The sequence below is a fragment of the Psittacula echo genome, assembly GCF_963264785.1.
Source record: "Psittacula echo genome assembly, chromosome: 5".
Classification (NCBI taxonomy): domain Eukaryota; kingdom Metazoa; phylum Chordata; class Aves; order Psittaciformes; family Psittacidae; genus Psittacula; species Psittacula echo.
This window is the reverse complement of record NC_137739.1, coordinates 34,879,880-34,906,534: the sequence shown is the minus strand read 5'-3', so window position 1 is coordinate 34,906,534 and position 26,655 is coordinate 34,879,880. Positions and strand designations below refer to the sequence as shown.

General features: G+C 39.8%; 1 protein-coding gene across 1 annotated transcript in view; it reads right to left on the bottom strand.

The window, feature by feature from the left end:
• The window catches only part of KCNC1 (potassium voltage-gated channel subfamily C member 1), a gene marked incomplete at its 5' end in the record, with an annotated part of 109,455 nt that overhangs the window by 46,105 nt on the left and 36,695 nt on the right, over positions 1-26,655 (bottom strand). The window lies entirely within an intron of this gene.

The window sequence follows — 26,655 nt, the reverse complement described above, 5'->3', positions numbered from 1 at the left end:
AATAGGTTCCTGACTCTCATGCTGTGGGTCTCCTGAGGGCAGAACATGATGTCCCATATTTATGAGGGACTGCCAAGAAGTAACGTCAGTGAGGCAGGCGGTGAAATTCCTGGGCACGGTCAGGACTTGGTAATACCAGTAATGGAGGAAAGTGGCCAGGTCCTGGTGGGAGTGAGGTGGGAGTTGGCAGTTGTTGACTTTTGCAGGGGAAGAGAGAGGCAGAGTTAAAGACATGTATGCAGTACACGCTAACCAATTCCCACTTCACAATTCACATAGCAAATTGGCATTGTTGGCTTCAGCTTCAAAATACTGAATTTTATGTGTTTGTAGGTCTGTGCAACAAAGATACTGGTATCTTCCTCTGTTGTCCTCCGTTTTATGTTAAACTATAAACCCTTGAGAGAACAAATGCTGCAGCAGCAGGTTTACAGTGTCATTCGAACAGGTGTTGGGTATGCATGCGAAGTCCAAAGCCTTTTTCTTTATTAGGTTACAGCTGGCATTAGTTTTTCACTACCCAAACTAGGGCATTTGACAGCAGGTAGCAGAAGGCAGAAACTTCAAAGCTAATACTTTGCCTGTATATTGAGCATCTCAGTAAGCTAGGAGAAATATCTAAGCTTAATAGCTCTACCTGAGCTCATGTATCCTTTTTCACTAACGACGCATCAGAACAACAGCCTGCACTGATCTTTCACCTAGTCTGGGGCAAGTCAACTTTCCTAGCTGTTATCTGCAGAAGTCCCATGTTTTCCCAGCATGCTGTAGCCTTGTTAATCCTTGTTAAACTGGAATTGGTGGTGATGCGGGGAGGAGGGGTCAGTGAAACAGGACCAGAACTGCTGCAATTGTATGCACAAAAATGAATGTTTGACAGTGAAGGAGCAACCCTTCAGCAGCCCTCAAACCTCCTGGACCCCATCTCTCCACACAGAGGTTCAACCAAATGCCCCAGATCCACAACTTCTCATTTCGAATGCCTTCTTCCTGACAGCATCCACCTTCTCCCAGCATCCTGTATATTTGCAGATACTATCACAGCAAATTGATGTCATGCAGTGATGTGGGAAGTTCTGCACTGGATAAATTGTTGTGTGACTCCATTTGACAAAAATGTTCTCTCCTTAATTTTCCTTGAAGCCACAACAGAATTTCTACCAACGTGGCATTCGGCATGGGAGTGACTAAAAGCTAGAGGGGATCAGTGTGGAGCTGAAGTGGTGATTTCTATGCAGTGGTAGAGGAGCAGAAGAAAAAGCTGGGCTCTCTCTTTGAATGTACTCAGAGGCAGTGGGTATACACAAGTGAATTTGAGTGTAAGTAAGCGGTGGGACATATCCCATTTGATTTTTTTTTTGTTTTTATTACAGCTAGAAAAGCTGCATTATCTTTTTATGTGAATCTTGTGTTTGTTCTCAGTTCAGCTTCCTGACAGGAAAACAAACTGTGGCTGGATTATATTTTGCTCAGGGCTGTGTAATTCTAAACAATGACACATTCAAGCATCGTGGTATGTACACCTGGCAGCCTCTGTAGCATGCTCGTACTGTTCTTTGAAAAGCAGTTCTCTGCTGCTAAGCTATAGTGTGTCTAGAAATAAAAAACCCCAAACCCTCTTCATGTGCAATAAAGCAGTGAGCAGGCCAATTGAAATGGGAAGTAAGCTTGCCAAATAGTGGAGTGAAAAAAATCCAGCTCTCTATAGAAATCTACAGCAAAGAAATAGACACTGATAACTCTGGACAGAGGTCTTCTATGTATATACTAGTTTCCTTTTACTCTTCACTTTCCTGTATTTGTGATGGGGACACACACAGCAGACCATGTATGTACTGTGGAGAGGTTAGTTTTATTTGCAGATGTTTAGGGATAGAGACTTTCTTTTTCCAAGAACTTCTGTGTGTTATGTTAGGTGAAAACAATCCTTTACGCAGCCCATGTAAAAAACAAACAATAAAACCCAAACACAAAACCCAAGGAACCTAAGTCAAAACAACCAACAACAAAACCAAACAACAGAACAACACAGCTTTCATCCTTTCTGCATCTTTACTGCATCTTTATATATCGGCAAGACAATTATAAGGATCTAATTTGGTATCACAGGAGAGAAGCTGCTGAGCATCTTAGTGCTTCCTAAGCTCAAAGCAATTTAGATGGTTTTAAGTGAGTGGTGATAAACTGGTCCTTACAATTTGTTCTGAGATTGCTGGATAAGACCTATTACCTTATGTAACAAATCAGGAAAAAGAAACAAGTGAAGGGAACACTGAACCCTGGATTAAGCGAAAAACAAGAGAATCCAGTTTATATTCTGTTGCTTCAGACAGCCTTGCATTTCATTTTAGTTCCTGGTTTTAACACCACAGAGCTGCACTTAGAATCTAAGCACAGAAAACCTGTTAATAATAAAACATCACTGGTCCAGCTAAAATCAGAGGAAAATAGAAAAACAGGCTCTCAGAGAAAGTAAACATCCCCAAAACATTGCAGAAAGTCACAAATCTGTGTGCCTTGCAGGGTTTGCAATAAAAACCACTCTGAACTTTGTATTAATGTCATGATCTGTGAAACTGGAAGATGCTTTGAAAGACCCACAACAGGCATTTTGTGGCCTGGCCTGCGCAAGTTGCACTGTCTTTATAATTACAGTGTTTCTCCCTCCAGATTGGGCACTTGGAACATATATTAACTGTGCTGCCGGAGTGTAAACTGTGACCTGTTTGTAAGTTATTTTCTGGCTTGCTAAAGGAATCATCTTAGCAGGAGCTTGTAAGTGTTGCTTATCCTGTTGAGATTCCATTTCCTGGACCCTTACAGTTGGAATTGCTTTTTCAAACCAGACATTTTCCTCAGCTATCACTGCTGCATTATTAATGTGCTTGCCCTGCTCCAGAAAGATATTTTTTCTAGTGTAAGATGCTTAGGTGACAGGTTTTCATGACTTTTTCCCCACTCTGAGCTGCTGCTACTAGCTGGCATTTTAAGCTTTTATTTTTCATCATTAAATTTGCATCATCTGCTAGAACTTAAGTCTTGATGGATGGGCTACTGCAATTACTCTATTGGCAAGGATGCTCAAGCACGTTATCACCTACATACATACTGTTAAGTGCTGCACTTCCCATGTGCCTCCCTGGATGTAAATGAAACTTGCCCTCAGTTGTTATGATCCCAGAAAAGCAACAAAGACAAAGTGTATTAAGACTATCGCTAACAACAACAGCAAATTTCTGTTGTTATTGACAAAATAACTACTACTACTTAGTAAATGCACATGGTGACAAACCCTGACACGAAGAACATCTCTAGAGGGACTAAGTGGAAGAGAAGCCCTAGAAAAGTGAAAGGATGTGCTGTGCTCATTCAGCAGGCGGTTAATGGCAGAACCTGCTGGTCTTCTTACCTAGGAGGACAAGAAACTTGGATGTTTGTAATGGATTCAGTTAACAGAAATTATACTTTTTATTTTTTAACTTTACTGTTATTAAAACAGGATTTAATGTGAGATAATGTGGCTTTTTATGAAGAAAGGAGGGAGAGTTATAAATAACAATTGCTTACATTATACTGCACCTTCTCTCCATGGATATTGAAACACTTCACAGATTAATTAAGACACATCCATAGAGCATCAGAAGCTCTTGAGTTACCAAAATCCTAATGACTTTTGCATCTGAACAGCTCTAGGTGACTGGGAGCACCTTTAACCCACTGCAAATGCAAAGAAGGGTTCACTGATATAAATCCACTTGAGTGTATTTAAGTCATAAAGTTGGTCAGTAATGACTTCACTTGCAAGCTGTGGTAAACGATGGTTTGGAGACGTGTTCACATAATCACACTGCAACAAGTGTCCTTTTCCAGAGGCAAATGACAGATGCCAAACAACTAACGGCCATATTCTTAAATGAGCTTGTCTCTGGTTTCATAGTCTGGCCAGGTTTTAAGATTGCACCCAGAACACTAGGGGGTACTCTTAACTTTTGTCCGGCAATGAAAGTTGAGTTTTTGCTGCTCCCTGTTGTTAGAGATGAGTCATTCAGAAAATTCTGGCTTTGTCCAAATTTACAGGTGGTGACAGCCCCAGAAATAGAATAAAAGATTTGAGGGTGTTAGCTGCAGGAGCTGGGATTTCTGTAAGTGAACCAAAGTGGATTAGGAACCCAGAACTCTTCCCACCTAAATGGGATGAGGCATGTGATTTCTGAAGATTCCTCACAAAATCTGACTCTGTATAACTTTGCAAAATGCAAATGGATGCATTCAGGTGTTTTGAAATAATGACTGGAATGTAATCTGAGAAGCTAGTCATTAGTTTTATTCCTCTATAGCTGCACCTGCCTTCTGTGTCAGACTATAAACAGCTACTGCTTGGATGTAATTTTCCAAAGGTTCTGCGAGAAAACTAGGCCAGGAATAGCATGAACAGATAGAAGTATCAGACATCCTCTCCAGCACGTAGTGGAAGTGAGCTATTTACCAACATGGGATTCCAGTTTCCCATGAAAGGATACTTGCTGTGGACAGAAAAAAAAAAAAAAAAAGGTGGTGGTGGTGGTGAACTCATTTTGCCTGGGTAGCTGATGATCAGCATGACTGGGAGTTTGTGCGTGCAGTAGAAGCAGAGCGTGTCCTTAGGTCTCCAGAGCTGTCATGAAGGAAGTGTCAGGGTGCCCAGGCAAGCAGAATACACAGAAGGGGATCTGCAGGGTTGCTGCTCTGGCATAACGGTTGATTGGAGTTGTCAGCTTGGGGCAATGTGATGTATGCACTTAACAAAGGGAAAAAAAAGCCACAACAAAACAGTCGACCCCCCCTGTCAGCAGCAAACACTTATTTTTAAGCCTTGTACACAATATTCAACACAAATATTTGTATTTTTAATGTCAGCATGTCGTCCCTGTCCCCCACCCCCTGCTCATGCATCCGTCTTTCCTGTCCCCTTGGCTGTGTCCATGGAGAACAGCACTCCCAACAGGCTTGCATCTGTCAGATTTTCCTGTCCTGGGCTCCCCCTTCCCTTTCTGCCATTCGTTTGAGTTTTGATCCAGGGCAGTTGGAAGCCTTGCCCCTCATATGCCATTTCAAAGTGCCAATGACATAAGATACGCTTCAGGCTTAGGGTATGATCCAAATCCATTTGGGGTTTTGGATCAAATCTTTCTGTTTTAAGAATTGGCAGCAAGGCTGGGGACTCTGTGCTGAGTATGGCTTCGGGTCACTGATTTATTTGTTTTTACGAAGTACTAGCCCATGTAGCTGCGATGGCAGTAATCTGTTGCAGGGAGGAGAAAAAATTAGTATCCAAATTACAGCCAGGCCAGTATGGTTGCTTTAGAAGGATGAAGAAAATAAGGAACAAGAGCCAGGAGCCCTGGGACTCTGAAACTTAAGAGAGCTCCCTCTGCGCTTGCTGTCCCCTTGTCTTCCTCCAGGCCCTTCCTTATCGCAGTCCTCTTTTCTTCTTAACTCCTTATACCTTTGCTTATTAGGAGATGGATCTTGCTTCTAAAATATGGCCAGTGACCTTTCGCAGCTTTTCTAGGCCCTTCCCAAAGAGAAAAGGTTGCAGTGCTGTGCTGTGGGAAGCCAAAACCCAGAGCTCATATTAGTGGCCTCTGAGGCAGACTGTGTCCCCTCGTCCTTTTGGATGGGACTGAGCACACTTAATTTCTGTCCCCCTTCCCAGCCCTACTGGGGTGGTATGGCAGAGCTCACTAATCTCCTTAGAGGATAAGTTTACATTAACAGGGGATTTCAAGCATCCCCTATATGCTTTAGCAGAGCTATAGCAATGTGCTGTGGGGATCCTGGGGCTGGCCGTGTTTCTGAAAAAGCTCTGAGAGCATCCCAGCTATTGTAAAGCAGCAGGATCCATCTGTGGTGCCATTCCCTCTTGTCCCCCAATCCAAGCAGCTGCTACTGTTCATATTGCATCTTCAGCATAGTCAGAAGAGCCTCTTTCTTACTAATTACATTTAATCAATGTAAGAAAAAAAAGTAGTCAGGCTAGTCTCTGGCTGGGCTTGGGAATTGTGCAGCCAGGCTCCCTGCTGCAGTTCTTCTGCCCGTTCCTACAAATCTATCTCCATTATGACATGCAACATGCAGTATTTTCTCCTCCTCTGACTTTTGTATAGATTGCTTATGGTAGCAGATTTTGCAGTACTTCAGAAAAACATCTTTCCTCCCTTCTCCTTCCCACCCCTGTTTTTTTTTATTCCAACAACTAGCTTAACAAAGACCTCCAAATATGGGGCTCCTGAAGGAGTATTGAAGCCAGTTATATTTTTTTCTTACATAGTAAGGTTGTTTTTTTCATTAGCTGAAGCCCTCAAACAGACCAAATAATTTAAACTAAATATCTCGAATCACATCATAAGCAAAATATCATGGATAGCTATTTGGCATAGGCTATGCACATCAAAGATAATGAATCAGAACGAAGAGGAGAAAGTAATTTGTGCTATTCATATGAATGTCACAGATTAATACATTTTACAGGGTTTGGAAGGCATTCAAAAGCTGGTATTGCAGTGAGATCATCCCTATAGCAATATCTCAAAACAGCTGTTACTAGAGAGTGGATGAGTAACGTGAAACATGTTTTCTAATTAACTTCAAGTTTACCTCTGTTCTACCTAACCACCTCTGATACTCCATTTCAGCATTAAATGCTTCCTCAAATTGCTAAGGGCAGAAGAATTGAGCAATTGCTTATCTACTGAACGCATTTTGGACTTATCACTTCTCTTCTTTCCTATATTTTTAGCAACTCTTTTAACATAATTAGCAGATCTGTTTCATTTTAAGAGTGGATTTTAATATTCAGTTGCCTAAAGCTCTTGCAGGGGAATACGAACATTCAGTTGCTTTCCCAAAATTGATGTCTGCTCAGGCAATGCAGGGACCTGAATGTTCAGCTATCTTTTTGCATTCTCAGCTCCCAAGCAAGCAAAGTTATTATTTTTACATGTAAAGATGAGTCTGGTGTAGTAAAACAATAAAGACACATTAAAGCTAAGCACTAAAACCTACATTCTTGTCTTTAAAAGATGTTGTTGCCACCTATATGGATGTCATTGAAAATTGACCAGTAATGTTACATGACAGCCCCTTCTACTTCCAACAAAATGATCATGAAGTAGAAACCCATTTATAAAACTGCTGCAGTACACATGAAAGACCAAGACCTGTGAACTGGATTTTACAAGCAAGATGAGGCACCCACCTGACAGAAGGAATTTATATGGTACTTGCGAAAATTTCAGGTTCACCTCACTTTGGACTGTTGTCTTGAGCATACACAACGAATAAGGACTTCTGCAGCTTTTGGCCAAAATGTTTCTATCATTAATAAGGCAGAAACGTTGCATTTCACTTCAGTATGCAAATTGGAAACCAGTGCAAGTAATTTTAGATCTAATTACTTTTTAGTGCATGTTTAAATTAGCGTTTCATACTGTGAAGTTATCCTCCCTGGTAATGTGATGTCTACCTTCATGATATTCATAAATGCACAGATATATTCTAGAGTATTAAACCAAGAGTAGATTTTTGTTTCTGAAAAGCAGATTCCATTTTAAAAATTCAAAGTTCTTCTGTAACTTCATAGAACTTTTTCTAAAATTGAAACATAGGAAAAGTGTGTTACATAGAAAATTAGTTCTTCAGCTATGAAACCAAATGCAGGAAAGTCGGCATTTATTTTTGTAGGGTTTTTTTTTCCTGACCAAAGCTGCTGCTGCTGTTATGTTTTCCTAGTTTTTAAGCTATCTTGAATGGCAATCTTAACACTGACAGAGTGCATGGGGCACCTTAAGTTGCACCCATGTATCCTCATAACGAAATTGCTCAGACAAGGTTTTGGAATGGATCTGAGGAGTTCATAATCTCAAATGGGGTTGGGAAGGTGCTTGGAGTGGGTTATTTGTCGTGGTTTGAAGGTTTTGTGTGTGCATGGAGCTCCACTGCATTAACTTATATTGGCTGACAATCTGATTTAGTACATTTGAAGATTTACTTCTGATGAAATCTCTTCCTCAGTCAAGCTCTCCTATTTCTACAGTGTCCAGGGAGTAGGGTAGAAATTATTGTTTCCCCACTGCTTCTGCTTTTTATTCTAGCATTTGGGATTTTGCTAAATATATAGTGGTCAGCGTATATTACCCTGTATTTGTTATCCTCCTTCCTTATGGTCTTTTGTGCCAGTCACCTGGGTCTGCTAATCATAGTGTTGCTCTCCCTCAGTGTTCCCAGTCAGACTTCCCTGCCTTCCGCCTTCCTTGCAGAAGGACTGCTGCTTAATATGAGGTTCAGTGGTGCTTTGATTTCACCTGGCTTTCAACACCTGCTTAAGTCTGCTAAACATTTCAGAACATGTAATGTAAAACTGGTGCTAGAAGTCAGGTGCTACATTGGGCAGTCTAAGTGACAATAGAGAATGAGTTTGAAAGTAAATATATAGTCTTCAAATTTTGGATGTCATGTATTCTTTAGGAATATTAAGAACTCAAGCTATCATTGATAACTTTCATCTTAACTGGCAGGTTTAATTCTTACAGTTTAAAATATATTTTAAATTCTTTACATGGATGTTATTGCTAGTATACTTAGAAGTAGGTTGTGTTTTGAAAGGTTATTGGTGTAAAGCCATTTTGCTAAGCTGAGGACACAAGTTCAATTACATGTTTTGTCTCCAGAATGACTGCAATGACCAAAGGTCATGAACCTTCCTAGAACAATGGAAATCAGTTCTTTAAACAAGGAAACAAACTTGAAGTCATCCCTCTCCTTGATTATTTGGCTAATCAAGGAAGAAAATGAAGCACAATGGAAGTACCATTTCCAGAAGCTGTATTTTAAATATTGGAAGTCTAATGACAGCTGATCAGCCTGGAGAAGAGAAGGCTGCATGGAGACCTCATAACAGCCTTCCAGTAAGTGAAGGGGGCCTACAAGGATGCTGGGGAGGGACTCTTCATTAGGGGCTGTAGTGATACGAAAGGAGTAATGGGTTTAAACTTAAAGAGGGAAAGTTCAGGTTAGATATAAGGAAGAAATTCTTTATTGTGAGGGTGGTGAGGCACTGGAATGGGTTGCCCACAGAGGTGGTAAATGCTCCATCCCTGATGGTGTTCAAGGCGGGGTTGGACAGCGCCTTGGGTGACATGGTCTAGAGTGAGGCATCTCTGCCCACGGCAGGGGGGTTGGAACTAAATGACCTTAAGGTCCTTTCCAAACCTAACAATTCTATGATTCTATGAATGTGATCCATTTGTTTAGAGATGCTGAAGTGTCAGATTAAGTGGAAGTAAAAATGGAGTTTCTGATTCTTGGCCTTGTGATTTAATAACAAGATCTTTTTTCATTGAAGTAGGTAGTTTTATTTATATTTATGTCTGCACATCTGCTTCTGTGTACCTTAGAAACAAAGATATATTCCAAATGCAACCACGTCTAGAATTTGAACCTGTGCCACTGCATTGGGGTCATCCTAAGTATGAAAAATGTTTGAGGTGCCCAAATCACTGGCTTTTTTAAAAAACCCTCTCCATCCATTCATATACATGTGATATGTTTTGCAATGAATAGAACCCCGTCTGTTACTGAGCTGTCCTGTTCAAAGGAACTCTTAGGGCTGTGACTGGCTGCTGTATACCTTAAAATTTCCTCGAGTACTATCTTTCATATCTTCTTGTTATTCTTTGTATGTACTCCTGTGCAAAGTTCACAGTATCACAGTATGCTAGAGATTGGAAGGGACCTCAAAAGATCATCTAGTCCAATCCCCCTGCCGGAGCAGGAACACCTAGATAAGGTTACACAGGAATGTGTCCAGGCGGGTTTTGAATGTCTCCAGAGAAGGAGACTCCACAACCCCCCTGGGCAGCCTGTTCCAGTGTTCCGTCAACAACAGTTCCCTGAACAACAACAACAAAAAAACCCCAAATCACAAAAAATTCTGGTTAGGTAATGCTGTTGTAAATTACCTTTGCTTAGGGCCCAAGAAGCAATGAAAAATGTCCTCTTCCATGCTACCCTCCTCCTCGCTTCAAGATCCTTCTCCTCGCAAAACCCTCTAATGAAGCACAGAGTCAGACAAAGTGCTGGACTAAGACTCAAGTGATGTGAAGGATTTTTCATAGCTCTGCAACAAACTTCCTCTGGCAGCATCTTGGTCATTTTCAGTACTTACTGGTAAAATGTGATTCATACTACATTTGTTTTTCTTACCTCTTGACAGGCCTAAACAGACTTTAAACTCTAGGTATAGTCTATGTCTCATTATTTCTTGCTATGCCTGAAACTGCATCTATCATCTGTCTGGAGAAAGCATTGTCAATAATAAAGACAGAAGCTAATGGTATTGCCATTGCAAAAAAGGTCTCAGTTGTGTTGACAGAGGGATAGGTTTGTGTCATAAGTGGGTTGATGGCAAAGGAGGAAGAAGCAGGCAAAGAGTTAGGGAAAGGTGCTGCTGCTGTAGATGGAAGTGAATTATATACCAAGTTGTTTACATCTGAAGCTTTTTATTACACTTTCATCACACGTTATCATCAGCCCTCAAAAATATGGTCCAGACTTTTCTAGCTTTCAGTGCTTTGAGCTTTTAGGGCAGATGCTCTTGCAAATTAATCAGATGAAGCTTAGGTCTGCTCTCAGCAACAGGATTTCAGAAAGAACTCAAGCACTCCTTCTAGCAAAAAGGAAATTATGGCTAAGACTTGCAACTGTGTGGTCATCAGTTTTTATATCCAGTTAGTTTCTATGATAGGCATTGTTCCTTCCCATTTACCATAGAGGAAAATCAGTAATAATTGATATCTGTTAGTGTTTGCAAGCATTTTAAGGTTTTTAACATATTGTATGTTATAACAAAAAATAACAAACATCACCATAAGACTGCCCATGTTTCTTGGACTGCTTTTAGGAGTTCTGTGTTTAAAAAGAAAAAAACAAACCAAAACCAACCAACCAACCAAAAAAAACCCAATAGCACAATGTGTCTGACAGTGAGACGGTTTTATGAAATTATTTGTCTATGAGAAGCAAATCCAACAGAAGTCACAAATGTGGTGACACTCCCTTGAAGAAAAACTACGTTGGTCTTTAGCATAGGCTTTGTACACTCTTCCCTCCTTCATGTCCTTTCCCTGGGTTCTATATCATATGGTTTTGAATAGATTGTTTACTTTGGAAGGTCAGGCAAACAGCTATTGTTTTTGCTGAGTATTTGTAGACTACAGGAAAGACAGAAGGCTAGCTTCCCACATGCTACAAGTCAACCTAGTTTCACTTTCATCAATCACAATAATTTAAAAAAGAGCAAGTAGCTTTTTCTCCTTAATTTCTGTCATGAGAGCTACTGAATATTGAAATACACTGCCTTCCTGAAGACTAAGCTCCTTATTTGGTTCTTGAAGTAATAAATCTAATGGTTTCAAGGAGGGGGAAATGTATCTTGTATAGTGTAATGTCTTGGTCTTTCTTTTTCACCCATGACTATAAACAGATAATTTTTGCTCCTAATTAAATGAAACAGAGGGGAATGTAGAGAGAGAAGGAAAAGACCAAGAATAAAACTCTCAAAAAGTTAAGAGAGTGGAAGAGGTGAGGGTAAGGATACATAAGAACAAAAACAAAAATACATAACATAGCACAGTTAACGAAACAGAGGTAGAAACTTTAGAGTCGCACGTCTTTTTCAGGTGTAATCATCTTCATATATACGTGAGTTGGCAAGGTACAAAATTATTGTAAATGGTTCTGAAGTGTTGTTATCTTGACAGACTGATTATACTTGATTGTGTTGATTATGGCTATTAAAATAATTTGTCTCTGAAAAAATATATCCTCATAGTTTTAATTGTAAGTATCCAAGCCATAAATTTAACAAATTGTATATGACTTCTACTTAAAAGTTCCCTTTTAAGTGTGATGGGGAGGGATGTTGTGTGGAACAAACAGATGCAAAAATGTAATTATTTTTTACAGAGTGCTTTTAAAGAACTCTCCTTTTTTATGGAAAACTTGTGTTCTTCCTTGTTCATCTCTGAAATGTAGGGTAGACTATATATCATTCAGAGGAAACATTCTGCTGTCATTTTGAATTAAATGCTTAAGTGGTTCAGGTGAGACTTTTAAGTAACCAGGAAAAAAAATGCTGTGGAATGTCTCATCTGAAAAGTGATTAGGGAAATATTTAATATCTCATGTGAGGAAAGAATGAGAAATCTGGGGCTGTTTAGTCTGGATGTATGCTGAGCTGCACCAAAAGAAGCGTGACCAGCAAGTCAAGGGAGGTGATTCTCCCCCTCTACTCTGCTCTTGTGAGACCTCACCTAGAGTACTGTGTTGAGCTCTGGAATCTCCAAAACAAGACAGACATGGACCTGTTCAAATGGGTCCGGAAGAGGGCCAGAAAAATGATGCGGGGGCTGGTGCACCTCCCTTATGAGGACAGGCTGAGAGAATTAGGGTTGTTCAGCCTGGTAAAGAGAAGACTCTGGGAAAACCTTAGAGCAGCCTTCCACTATCTAAAAGGGGCCTACATAAAAGCTGGGGAGGGACTCTCTATCAGGGAATGTAGTGATTGGACAAGGGGTGACAGTTTTAAACTGAAAGATTTAGGTTAGATATTAGGAAAAAATTCTTTACCATGAGGGTGGTGAGACAATGGAGCAGATTGCCAAGAGAAGCTGTGGCTGCTTCATCACTGGAAGTGTTCAAGGCCAGGTTGGATGTGGCTTTGAGCAACACAGTCTACTGGAGGGTGTCCCTGCCCATGGTAGGGGCATTGGAACTAGATGATCTTAAGGTCCTTTTCAACCCAAACCATTCTACAATTCTATGATTCTGATTCCTGAAGTGCAAGTTTGGTCAGAGAGACCAAATGAAACACTTATTATAAAGCATTCAATATAATTAACTGTACTTTTTTTAAACAAAATAAAATATTAATTGTAAAACAATGCACATGGGTAGTGATCAGCTAAGGAGCCATTTATTAGCATCCTGCACCAGATCTGAAGCTTTGCCATACCTTCGACTATGTTTACAAAAGTACTACACTTACTTAATTTTTAAATGTAAAAACACATAGACTTCTATGTGGAGATATCCAGAATCAAAATCCTTAAATCAGTCCTAACTGACTGAATATAGAATAAACTAAATATAGAATAAATGAATATAGTAATTATGAATAAAATCTATATTCAGAAAAAATACAGTAGAGTTCAGTTACCATTCATAGGAGAATTTTTCACACACATCACTGCAATTTTTCTGTATGGACCAAAGGCTTTGAGTTTTATGAAGGTAATCCTTGATGGAAGCTACTACCTTCTATCTTTTTCTCCCAAGCTTATTATTTTCTATCAGCAAATGTGCATTTTTTACTTAACAGCTTCTTTTTTTTTTTTTTGACATGAAGCTGCCTGGGATTGTATCCAGATTAAGGAAGTGTCTGTGGTTTGTCGTGGGACTGGGATCGGTGTTGCAAATGTCTTGAGTTCTTAAACTGCAAGCAAATTAATCTTTTTCAAGAAGTTTGAAAATTAGTGCCATTTTGCAGTGGTATCCAGTGCATTCATTCAGACTGAGCTGCACATCTGTCACTTAAAGGCTGGTTGACTTCAAAGCCACTTGTATAAAATAAAAGGTTCTTTCATTTTATGTAGGTGTGCCTTAGTGCTGGAAATCATGTTGGCAGTTCATTTGGAGGTACTTCTAAAATTTGTACCCTGTATGTTTCCTCAGTGGACCGCTTTGGAAGGGTAACTGGAGATGAAGTTCTCATGCAAATTTCACAGCATTTGAAATGTTGGGAAAGGGAGAGGGGAGAGAAAGGAGTCACAGCTGAGCGTCTAAAATCTACTACCAAGCCTCAAGAAGCTACTATCATTTCCAGCTCTGTTAACTCTGGAGTCAGCTTTTGTGCCTAGCACCCATGCAAGTCATCCATATTGTAGATGGTCTGACTTGGTCCCTTGGCTTTGAAAGTCTTTTTCTTTTGATGGGAAGAGTTAAAAGGATTAAAAATGAGGAAAAAAAGTGGAAAAAGAAAAGGCAGAGAAAATGACAAAAGAAATGAAAGTTGGTACAGGTATTTCTTTTGAAAGATAAATAAATGACTAAAGAATGAAAATATAGAACATTTTTGTAGATTAGATACTACATGACAATGTTGACAGGAGGTGAGAGAAGGCAGACAGAATTCCTGAATGTTTCTGTAATTCCTCATTCATGAATGTTTCTCCCTGTGGCTTTGAAAGACTACAGTATTTTGTGTGTGTGTATCCAGGTTTAAAATGTTAAGTGTGCCCAAGTGACTTAGGAGTCTAAGAGCAATTTCAAAGATTAGGTGTATTTCTTTGAATGTCGATGAGATTAGAGGTCTTCCCCTTTTGATAACTGGACTTTGACTCTGCCATTATTTTAATGTTCTAGAAAACATTCTAAGTCTTTACAGAACTATTTACTTTTCTGTTTACCAAACTTCCATAATTTCCCCACAGATTTCTTGAAGAAAATGAAATACGGGTTTTCTCCAAATATGGTTGGAATTTTCTACAACCTTCATGCTATTCATGCTATTTTTTGCTTAGTCATTAAACTATGTGAGGTGAGAGGTTGAAGGGCACTATGAATACCTTTATAGATCCATGTTAGTTTGAGTAGTGTCAGTTTACTGAGAACAATTGATATACCGGTCTCATTTTTTAATAAGTAAGTTGTTCTCAGTGAGGGTTGCAGGCAACAAGGGAAATTGTCCAAGCTCCTAAACAGTTAGGACTTCCAGGGCAACTAACTCCCTCCCACAAATTAAACAGACCTAAAGATGAATCCTAATTAGGAGGAAGTATGTGCCAGACACTCAGCTGGTGGAAAAGGAAATCATTCTCTTCCCTGCAGTGCTGCCAGGTTCACTTACATCAGATGAGAGTCTGACCAAATGTCCTGGAAGACCGTGCAATACATAAAGATCAGTATAGGAGAGCCTAAACCTTGGGACCATCAGCAGATACTAAATCTGGCAGGAAAACTGCTTTCAGAACTTCATCAGAAATGGCTTTATCACTGTAATGATATATCTAAGCCATCCAGGACACATTGCTGTGTGCAATAAATGACTGTAATCAGTAGCAGTAGCAAGGGAGAAGTAATTAGTGGTTCTGAGTATATGGTTAAATAGCTCTTTCTTTTCTCCTCTACCTATTGGTTCAGATTAATATTATATGTGTGTTTTCTAAAATCAAATTACCTGAACTAATAGGCAACATTTTCCCGATGAGCATTCATGAGCAGACTGTTGTTCTAAGTCAGACCTGAGACTGTCAAATGTTTGCTAATAGAAAAGTTAATTTTGGAATGAAGTGTAGGTGTTTGTAACATCTGTGCGTTCCCCTGACTAATGTCTTGTTGTCAGCTGATTCTCTATAGACTTTGCCAATCATATTTGTACCCTAAAGAACTGGCTAAGCAGACATACCCCAGCAGAAAACAGAACCTGGCTGCCTATTTTGCAATTTCTCTTTCATGGTATCGAAGTATCTTTTGGAGGAAATCACTGTGTATGTCATCTTGTTCTCCTTACACTGGAATTCTGTGCCATCAACAGAGTGAAGGAATGCTGTCACTTCAGTCAATGAGATCTAAATCTTATAGCATTTTTGTCTGAGAGAAGTTTCCATTGATTCGAGGATTCAGTTTGAAATACTTTGGCTTACTAAACCATTTTAAACACCATAAGCTACCCCTTTGCAGTGTAGAAAACATTGAGCTTTATGGCTTGTTACCAGCTGTGGAGAGTTTTATATCTGTAGATCATTCTGGTCCTCTTTCTGTACCTAGATTTGTGTGCTTGAGTACAGAAGTCCACTTGGAAATAGCTGGTATACAATATGAAAGACTATTACAGGCAACTTAGATGTAGATTGGTACTATTTCACTGGGTTTCTGATTATATATAAAGCGGTCATTTCCATACCTTTCACTAGGTATTTTATGTAAGGGATGGAATGAAAGATTGTCGGCTTTGGGTGTTGCTATTGGGTTTATTTCTTTTACCAGTTGTTTATGCAATTAAGCAGTGTTGTCATTTCACTTCTGCACTTTTGGGTAGTGAAATATACTTCCTTTCTAGTAGGTTCCCTTCCAATAGATCAGTCAATAATTTAATGGAAATTTTTGCTGCGTTACAGTAGAGAGATCAGTACTGCATAACAGTACTGATACAACCAGCAGTCTAGTTCTGATGCATTTCCTCTGGGCTTAATGTGTGTGACTTATTGACATCCACAAGACTACTTCTCTTCTGCAGGCACATACTGTTAATCCTGGAGACAGAAGTCGTTTGGGCTGCACAGTACTCTGGTGGGATGGCATTAAGAAATGACTTTAAATTAAGGAGTTAAAGCTTCCTTCTTATTCCTCTTCTTTTCCTTTTCAAGTCTCTCCTGCAGTGGTCTCAGACATTTGGAGATGTATCAGTCCCTGAGGGTCTATGTGATGTGCTCAGGAATGCTCACTTGTGCGCTTATTTTAGGGAGAGACAATGCATTCAGCTATCTGTGGGGCAGCAGGAGAGCTCCCCTCTCCTCTGCTATATGCACTGTGACACCCATGACAGGAGGCAGTACGGATGAGCTATTTACTTCCTGCCTGCTTGCAGAAACTGCAGTCACAGCTGAATTGTGAGTTGAATGGTTCCCAGGGAAGAAACTTTCGGTCCCAGCTGGGATCTTAGTGTTTACTGGTGTCTATCTTAAGACTGCAAAGTTTAATAGTCAGCTTTTCCATGAAATCATTGCTTTACATTTTCTGAAAGCTGTCGTAGTGGAAGTACCACACTCTTAGCTTTACAATTGCAAAATAATAGTGCTGTCCAGCAGTGCATGTGTTTGGGTGTATCACCTGCCCTAGAATGCATGTTTTAAGGGAAAACTGTCATGGCTAAAGTAAAACAAAACAAAACAAGCAACCCAACAAAAACAACAACAAAACAAACAAACAAACAAAAAACCCCTAAACCCCCAAAAGAAACAAACACTAACACGCACACACACACACACACACACCCCCCTACAACAAAAAAAAAAAACCCAAAAGTAAACTTTAAGAATTTTTGTAATTCCTTTCTTTTTACACATTTTTGTGAACAGTAAATGCAGTATAGATTCAGGTTTGGTGAGTTTACTCAAAAGAGTAAAATTAATTGTTGGTCAGGGACTAGAAGGCAAGCCTGGCCTGAACTCTTTGAGGGGTTGCAGGCTTTGGTTCATGTGCTTTCCACTGAAAATAATGCAAGGTGATTATATTCCTTGCTGTGCTTTGAAAACCTTGCCTAGAAATTCTGCCCCCGAGTGATATAAAAGCTTTCAGACAGCAGAGAGCCTGAATTTGCCATGTATATACCACTGGCTATTGAAGAGTGTGGAAAATCTTTTGCCTGGATATAGTGGCAATCCGTAGTCAATAGGGAATTTGGAAACAGGTGATAAGACTTCTCAAAAAGGCTTTGATGTAGAAAATTCAGTCGTGATTCTTTGCTTTTGTTACAGTTGGTGTTGAAAGCACTTCATATGCACACATGATTTCAGAAAACGCAGAAATGACATGAGCCCATCTGAGGGGTAAATTTGGTCTGTTAAAAGCTGGTGGTGTTGCAGGAGGGGGTGATGGGAGCAGCTTCTTTAATTCATCACTGGTCTGGTCTGATGGGTCATTTCTGTTCTGCTCCACTTCTTGTCTTTGGTCTGTCAGTTTACAAATACAATCACTGCTGATAATGACCACCTCTAGCTAGTACTCAAGCAGATCCTGTCATAAAGGGTTGCCAACCTTGCTTCTGGCTCCTGTAGACATTTCTACGCTGAAAATAATAGTCTTGACATTTTTCTTATTCTGGGTAGTTGCATTTCTGCATTTCAGAAAGTAAGACTTCAATTGTCTTTCATTTTTTAATGAGCTTTTACTTCATGACTGCCGATAATGGTACCCTGTGTGTGTATTTCATACTATGAAGAGTACACTAAACTGTAAAACTTATCTCTGCAGAAACGTGTGCCTAATTTAGAGTGTCTACTCTCTAAAAAGTGGCTTAATGTGTAAGTCATTTATTAGGCAAGTCTCAGAGATGTGTAGACCCTAATGCTGTGAAGGGCAGGTGGAGAGGACTGTATTTACACTTTCTTGGTGAGATTTCATCCAAATCTTAATCAAATAATGAATTCCACTAAAACATAAAAATATTCACTGTGAAATAAAAGGAATGCAGTGAGAATATATCTTTTTCTTCTCCCAGCTTTCAGAACTTTTAAAGAAAGTCAGTAACACTTTAAAAATGTTTGCACTTGCAAATATTGTGTATGAAGAACTCAGGGATTTTCATACTATCATGCCATTAGAGGAAATAATACAGCAGTAATACGTGATGTCCCCTTGTGTTTTGGCATGGATTGGTTAGGCCACAGGTTTATACAAGCTCTTTTCCAAAAAGGTTTGTACAGTCTTGTGGTCTTGAGAGGATAAAAGAATGCTTCTGAATGGAAGATACTGATACCAGTGCCTAAGACATGGAACAGAGCAACCTCAAAAAAGATGAGAATCTGCTGAGGAAAGGCCAATCTGTGGGAAATAGAGGCCTCCACAGTTTAATTAATCATGAGAACTCTGCTTTTTTCCTCAACCGAGATACTAGAAATTTACCTTTTACATACCATGAATGTTCCTAAATGTAGTTTACTATTGGCTTTCATATGGCTTTGCTATGGCACTTTTTACACAGCTTTGCTTTTGCTGAAGGGATTATTTTATCTAGATTTGAAACTCGCATGGCAGCAAAGTGGGGTTATGTTTACTCTGTGTTAAATATCCTTATTTAAATGGTAGAGAAAGAGTCTGAAAGCTTTTCAAAAAATCCACACACTTAGTAGTTCTAGCAGTACAGTATTTAAAGCAAACCCAGACATTACTGCAGACTGATGAATTCTGAAAATGCAAGTCTTAGATTTGTAAGCCCAAAGTTAAGAAATAGAGAGAAACTTTGGTTTCCTTCTCTCTATCCAAAGCTCTTGAATACAGCAGTTTCCACTGAAGCCATTTAAAAATGTTTCCACTCTTTCACTGGGTGATTCAGAATATCAAGACAGTTACTCAGGTTTCCAATACAGATTTAGGATCCTGAATATATAAGCATGTTATTCTGTCATGGTTTAACCCCAGCTGGCAACTAAATACCATGCAGCTGCTCACTCACTCTCCCGGCCTCTTTACCCCTACACCAGGATGGGGAGGAGAATCAGAAAAAAGTAAAACTTGTCATTTGAGATAAAACCAGTTTAATAATTAAAGAAAAAAACCCAACAAAGCAAAGATAATAATAATAATAATAATAATAGTAATTTTAATGAAAAGGAGAAAGAGGAATAAACCCCAAGAAATCCAAGTGATGCACAACACAATTGCTCTCTACCTGATGACCAAAGTCCACCTGGTCCCCAGGCAGTGATCAGCCCCTTCCTCCCAGCTCCCCTCAGTTTATATACTGGGAATGATGTGCTGTGGTATGGAATATCCCTTTGGCTAGTTCAGGTCACCTGTCCTGGCTGTGCTGCCTCACAGCTTCTTGTGCACCTACTCACTTGCAGAGCATACGAGACTGAACAGTCCTTGACTTAGGGCAAGCACTACTTAGCAACAGCTAAATCATTGGTGTGTTATCAACATTATTCTCAGACTAAATCCGAAACACAGCACTGTACCAGCTACTAAAAAGAAAACTATCTTTATCCCAGCCAAAACCAGGACATATTAAAAAAGAAATTGGCTTCTCTTTGTATAGATTCTGAAGCTACGATCAGATCCACTTGTTTCATTCTATTTCCAGGTCTTATGCAGGTCAACAACAATTGTGTTTAGTTCCTGTTTTATACATAAAAATTAACCTTCCTTGCAGGTGAGTAGGTGTGATTCTGTAAGTCACTGATTGCTTGCCTTTCCTTATTAATGTAACAGGCTATTTTTCTTTACTCCTAGCAATCTGGGAAGACGACTCAAATTTCCTCAGCCCTGCTTATGTGCAGAAAGCTATACTTTCCTTCCATAAGATCAAAGCTTATCAATGTCCTTCCTCCAGGTTTTTATTTCCTAGAATGCCCTAAGAGGGAGTATGCATTTCTTACCCTTCCATTCAAGTTACCTTAATGAAACACAAAGTTTACCAGCAGGATTGGCAGCCTCTTTCTACCACTTCAAAAGCAGTTCTCTGCTTTGTCTCTATCCCAGCTCCAAACCCAGGCATCTACTGGGGCTGATGCTGAGCCCAGGAACCCCAGCGATGGTTCAAAGGAAAAAATTTTCCCAAGAAAAAGTTTTTGGCATCCTACCTGCCTTGTGGTCATCCCCTTTCCAGCCGCACTTTTACTGCAGCCCTTGGCTTTGTCTCTTTGATTCATAATTGAAAGGAAAATTTCAGTTGCCATAAGGTGTGATATACCTCCAGCAGTTTATTTTAATTCTTGAAGTAATTCTATTTACTCTTGGGTGAGTCCCCAGGGAGAGCTCTGTCCTAAATAGACAAAGTGACTGTGAAAAGCACAGTAGGCTCTGAAAAAAATACGCAGAGAATACGTAGTTAATAATATACTTAATCTCTAGCCCTTACTATTAAAGCAGTGTTTTCTACTGAATTGCTTCCACATCACCAATTTTTTTCTTTTACATAGGAGGGCTAAAACAGAGACTAATAAGAATGCCTGGCTTTTCTGTACTGCCTCTTAACCTAAAGCCTCTATCTGCATGAATTCTTTTGCCATAAATCAGAGCATCTCTAAACCTACCCTGATTTATCTCAACTGAGAATCCTACCCTGATAAATATAAACCCCATATACAATGTATGTGTGTAAAGCGCATACACAAGTGAGTTTTCTCACCTCTGGAATCAAATGGACTGAAGATGGTGTAGGTTTAGCCACTGTAATTAAGGATTGAAAATTTTAAGTATGTTCCACATTTGACCAGACCTGCTGGAAGAGCTGAAGTGAGCGTCGTATACTTACAGCTACCCTATAGGAATTTGGCACACGTGCAGACTCCGTGCTCTGAGCCTTTGAAAGTATCCGAGTTAAATAGCTGGGTGCTAATGGCCATCTAGGAATTCAGTTGGCGAAAAGGAGTAATGTGCTGGCACAGAGGTATTGGAGCTGTTTACTGCACTAGCTGTCCCACTGCTTTTCTGTGTACAGGACACTGAGGGTGCATGCAATGATAATCCTCTGTCAGTGTAGAGTGCATGCTGTAGATCTTTCAGGCTGGAGAAGCTTCTCCTGAGAGCAACCAGCCCTCAGGAGGCACACAAGTCCCTCTCCTCTGTGACTGCAGGAAGGCCAATACAGCTGCACTGAGAAAGCTACCATAAGGTCTTTATCAATGGCAAATCCTCCCTCAGCGATTCCAAAACAGAGTGCTTTGTAGAGAGGCAAGCTGCAAACTGAATGAACTGGAGCTCAAGGCTGGGTGTGAAGTTGAGTTTCTGGAAGACAGAGTTCACTGGCAAAGCAGTGCAGTTGAATCTATCACTGTGCCAAACTTCTGATAATTAAAATTTCATTGTAATGTACCACTGATTCCATCTCTTAATCTTCCAAATAGGAAGTATCTTAAAAAAGAATTAATTTCTCTCCTTGCTGTCTGTTACATAAGTGGGTCTGTAAGATTTAAAACAAAATTAATAATTTTCAAATTGTTGAACTCACTGAGTGCCAAGTCAGCAGCTTCCCTTTAACTGTTTTATAGAGACACATGCCTCTTGGGATCACTTAGCAAGGAAATACTTCAATTTTTTTAAGGTTTGCTCAAGGCGAATTTATCCCAAGCATTGAATCTATCCAGCTGTAACTGCAAAAAGCACTGATTTCCTTACTGCCAACTTACAGTACTTCAACTAATGCATGTACAAAAGAGGGGATCAGTATTTACCAAAAACTAGGGCTCCATTTCTTCAATTATGCGTGCATGCCTGTCTGTTGTTTTCATAAGACAACTTCTGGTTTCCATTAGTGAGCGGAAAAGAAAAGCTGGAGTCAATGAGTCAGATCCCTAATCACTATAAATTGCTATAGCATCCTATTTTTATTTTATTTTTTTTTTAATTTTCAGGAGGCTCTGCTGTATTGACCTCAGCCCCAGGCATCTTAACTGTCAGGTATGGAGGTGATTTGTAAAGCTTTAAGCTTGTATTTCAATCCCTATTTGCTCCACTCCAGCAATGGGAAGGGAGGCTTGGTTTCTAAGGGGAATGTCGATGTTTCATTTCAGTTAGTTTAAAAACAAAGCTGGTTTCCTGAAGTGGGGGAATCCACAACTTAAAGGTGAAATTACATTTGTCATGCAGTCTTGAAAAGCGAATGCATTGTCTGACTCACACTATTCCTACTAATGGAGGAATAAAGAAGGTATTTTTGGTAGGGAGAATATTCGCAGTCTTAGAAATAGGGATTTGCTGTTGCTTAGTACTGTCAATTGGGAGTTAGCTGACTAATTTGCTGCTCCAGAGTCCTATCCTGAGATATGGTGTCAGAAGGTGGAAGAAAGGTTTGGATTTCTACAGCTGAGCCCTGGGAAGTGGAAGGGAGAGCTTGACAGAGACCCTTGTTTCCTGCACCCCTGTTCATAACACGTAGCTGTTAACGTGAAGCTCAATAGTGGCAGGTTTCTGTCTGTCCTTTCAGACTAGGTGGAACACTTAGGAATTTTCCATTGAAAGATTTCAGTTAATTAAATTTGCATGTTCTGGAAAATCTGGTTTTTATTCCCCTTCATATTATTCCAGAAAATTTAAATTCCATTAAAATATTTTAATCTTTTCTCAGAGAAACTAGCAATTGAAGTATAGCATTTCTGTGCAAAATTAATTAGAGTTTGTATCATAGAAGTTCAGTGCCTGGTGGGAATTGTACTGGTGCTTCCTTTGACTGGGGCTACATAGACAGCTCACGTAGTCTCCCACGATACACAACAGTCCTTCTTCAACCAAGCTGTCCCATTACCTGCTGTAACCTATAGAATCATAGAATAGTTAGGGTTGGAAAGGACCTTAAGATCACCAAGTTCCAACCCCCCTGCCACGGGCAGTGACACCTCACACTAAACCATGTCATCCAAGGCTCTATCCAACCTGGCCTTGAATACTGCCAGGGATGGAGCATTTACCACCTCTTTGGGCAACCTCTTCCAGTGCCTCACCACCCTCACAGTAAAGAACTTTCTTATATCTAACCTAAACTTCTCCTGTTGAAGTTTAAAGCCATTACCTCTTGTCTTATCACTACAGTTCCTGATGAAGAGTCCCTCTCCAGCATCCTTGTAGGCCCCCTTCAGGTATTATTAGTACATGCTGTTTGTTTAGGGCAGTTTAAAATTTTTGTGTTCCAGCTTTTCCAGGCCCCTCCTTTTTGGATTCTGGGACATGCCTCAAACCTTCCCGTGTTTCTTGGTGTGTACCTTCAGTACACCTTAAGCATCAGACTAATGAATACATCTACGTGTCTTCCTCTCTCAGGGCAAGAGTAGAAATGACCCAAGAATGCCTTTCTGATTGTAGTTTGCCTTATGTTGCCTTGCATTCATTTTTACCATTTTGCCATAGCACCCCTGGAGAGCAGATGGAGAACTGAACACTGATGAAAACAAGGAAGCAGAAAGGAGCATTGGGAGCAGGAATGTTTTGCTGCCAGAGGTATTTTCTTCCTCTGGCTTTTTATTCAGCGCTGTATAATGATGCCCTTTGTACTGGCAGGGCTGGTGGTGGCAGATGGACTGGTGATGGCAGCACACAAACTACAGCTGTTGGTACGTGGCAAGCATATTTGCTATCATGCATTATGACACAGCCAACAACCAGCCTGCAAATAGTTGGAGGCTGAGATTCTGTACAGCTGTTGTGAAGAAAAGATGGCATGTAAAACTAGAGAAGCAGGTAATTAGTGAACAAGTTATATTAAAAAGACCTGTAGCATTATTTCTGTGGTATTTTAATGTTACTTTCAAGTGGCAGTTATCCATTATTTACACTCTTCTTTTCCACTTTTCTCTTTGCTGTGTTTGGTTATGTTTATGTTCCCAGCTTGAGCCACAAAGTGGGTATTGCACAAGGCATTGAGAATGAATTTGACCCACTCAGCTGGCATCAAGAAAATTCAGGTAAAACCCAGCATTAAACTTAACAGCATGCAGTATATCCCACAGCTTCCCAATAAAGGGTGCCTCCTAAATCCTCAAATAGCTGCATTTTATTGGATTAGAAGCTCCATTATTGTCCCCCAAATCCAGCAGCTTCAGCATTCTTACAGTGCTCACAATGCAGGAGCTGAGCTGCAGAAGTGTCACTGTAAATTCAGGACTTAAACCATTTCCCAGGACTAGAGAATGTATCTATTTCCCCTGTAAATGTTTGCCTTTTTCCCTTGGATAAGTGTTTAACTTCTCACCTCACTATTATTTCTTTCACCTTGATGCCTTTGCCCCGTCCTTGTTTTGCTACGTGGTGAACTTTTGCAACTCACATTGATCAAGATGGGACCCCACCATTTGACTGATAAGCCTTCTTCTTGATTGTAACCACAGGATTTTAGTCACAGGCCATTCTTAATAGCATGCAGGCTGTGCTGTTCTGGTGGTGTAAAGATCTTGTAAATACAGTAAAAGTTCCACTCCAGAATGAAATTTTTAACTTTTAGGCCAAAGATTTGTAATTCCTATGAGGGATATCTCATTACAGGAGAAAATGAGAATTTGGGATATTTTTCCCTAGACTTTAAAGGTAAAAATTGCACCATGAGTTAGAAATTATCTGATCTGGAGAGTGGAATGTGAATAGCTCCTGGACATTTCTCCTATCCCAAAAGAAGATTAAAGCCAAATGCTGTTTTCAAACTGGTGATTTTTATCAGCTCTCCTGTTCCAAAGAGAGGTTCTTCCTCTAGTCTCAACTCTGCCATTGAGTTTCAACCAAGCTGTATAGTCCCTTTAGTAAAATTGGTGTAATATCTCTTATTAGTTTCACAGGCTCTTATCACTTATTTAAATGTTTGAAAACAATGGAAGAATTTCAGCTGAATAATTTTACATAAATTGAGTTTTATCAAAAATTGTGTTCACACAACCAATACTTCTTTCTCTCTCTTCCCTCTCTCTTTTTACAGCACTAGCATTTTTAAAGGATAAGAAAGTCACAGTGAAAGTATCTAAATGAAAAGAATCACTTGCATATGACCCAGTTAAAAAAATTAACAAAAACACTGAGTTGTGTGCCCTGATCTTTCTTCCCCTCGGTTTGTGTTTCTAACCCAAGTTAGCCTGTTCAATGCAACTCCATCTAGATTTGTTTGAAAGCTACTTTGTATTCTCCTCCTTTGTAGTGTTTCACCTATGTATTCCTTCTGCATGTTAAAACTGCACAAGTTTATGATGTTATTAATGAGAAGTGCTCTGTGCAGGGTATATCTGTAGGTATTGTCTTTCAGAAGATCTTTTCCCTTGTATCAGAAACTCTGACACCTACCTTCCGCCCCCGCCCCCCTCCCCCACCTTTTTTTGGTAAAGAATTATTTCCAGTTGGAGCATGGCTCTGAATGTTAGATGAAAGGAGGAGCTGCTTGAAGGACAAAGCAAGCCACTTTTTCCTTCACATTTGTTAAGTATCAATTATCAAACGCTCTTCTCCATTGCAAATTTGTGTCATAAGAAACCAAATTAGGATAGTAATAGTAATTGTATTAGATTCTTTGAAGTGGTGATATTCCACAGCAACTTCACAACCAGTCAATCTAGATGCCGTAGCATTGATCTGTCAGAAATGACTAGCTCTAATTCAACACGGATCTCCACTCAGAAAGGATCAATGATGTTAAGAACAGCAAAAAACATACCCAACTTTCTTACGTTGATCTCTTTTCTCAGTGCAGGGCACTGAGGAAGCAATTGTCTTTCAAGATCAGTGGTATTTGTGGAGTAAAAGTAGCTTTGCTCATTTGATCATGTTAATTTGAAGCTCATTTATTACCATACAAATGGGGAAAAAAATGTTCTCTATGCTAGAATTCTTTTCTTTGTAAACAGCCTGGAGACTGGACAGCTGCATCTCCCCGAGCAGAGCTGAGAAAGAAATTGATCCTTAGAGGCTTTTTCTATAAAGCCACACTCTGCCCATGTTCTCCCACTCTATCTTAGTTGTCTAAATAAAATAAAAATAAGAAAAAAACCGAACACCCCAAACTTTCAGATATCCAAATGGCTGAAGCTATCTATGTACATTGGTAAGACAGTGCATCTTCAGAATAGTGAACTATCAAGCCAAAGCTACATTTCAACTATACAACTCTGCAGAAGAACTACCTTCTGCTTTCTTTGACAATTAGTTACCAATCTTTATGCCAGCTTATTTGTACTGTCCTTCTTGATATGATTATATGTGGGGCGATACTGACATATCCTTGTCCTCACATGTGAATGTCAAGATGAAGAAAGCAGGGAGGAACTTCTCTATTGCTCTAGCGTCTGTGCCAGCATATTGGACTGGTCCATGATTTTCTGATTTTAATGAGACTGGAACTCAGCCCAGACTCAGTTGCTGCAGTGAATT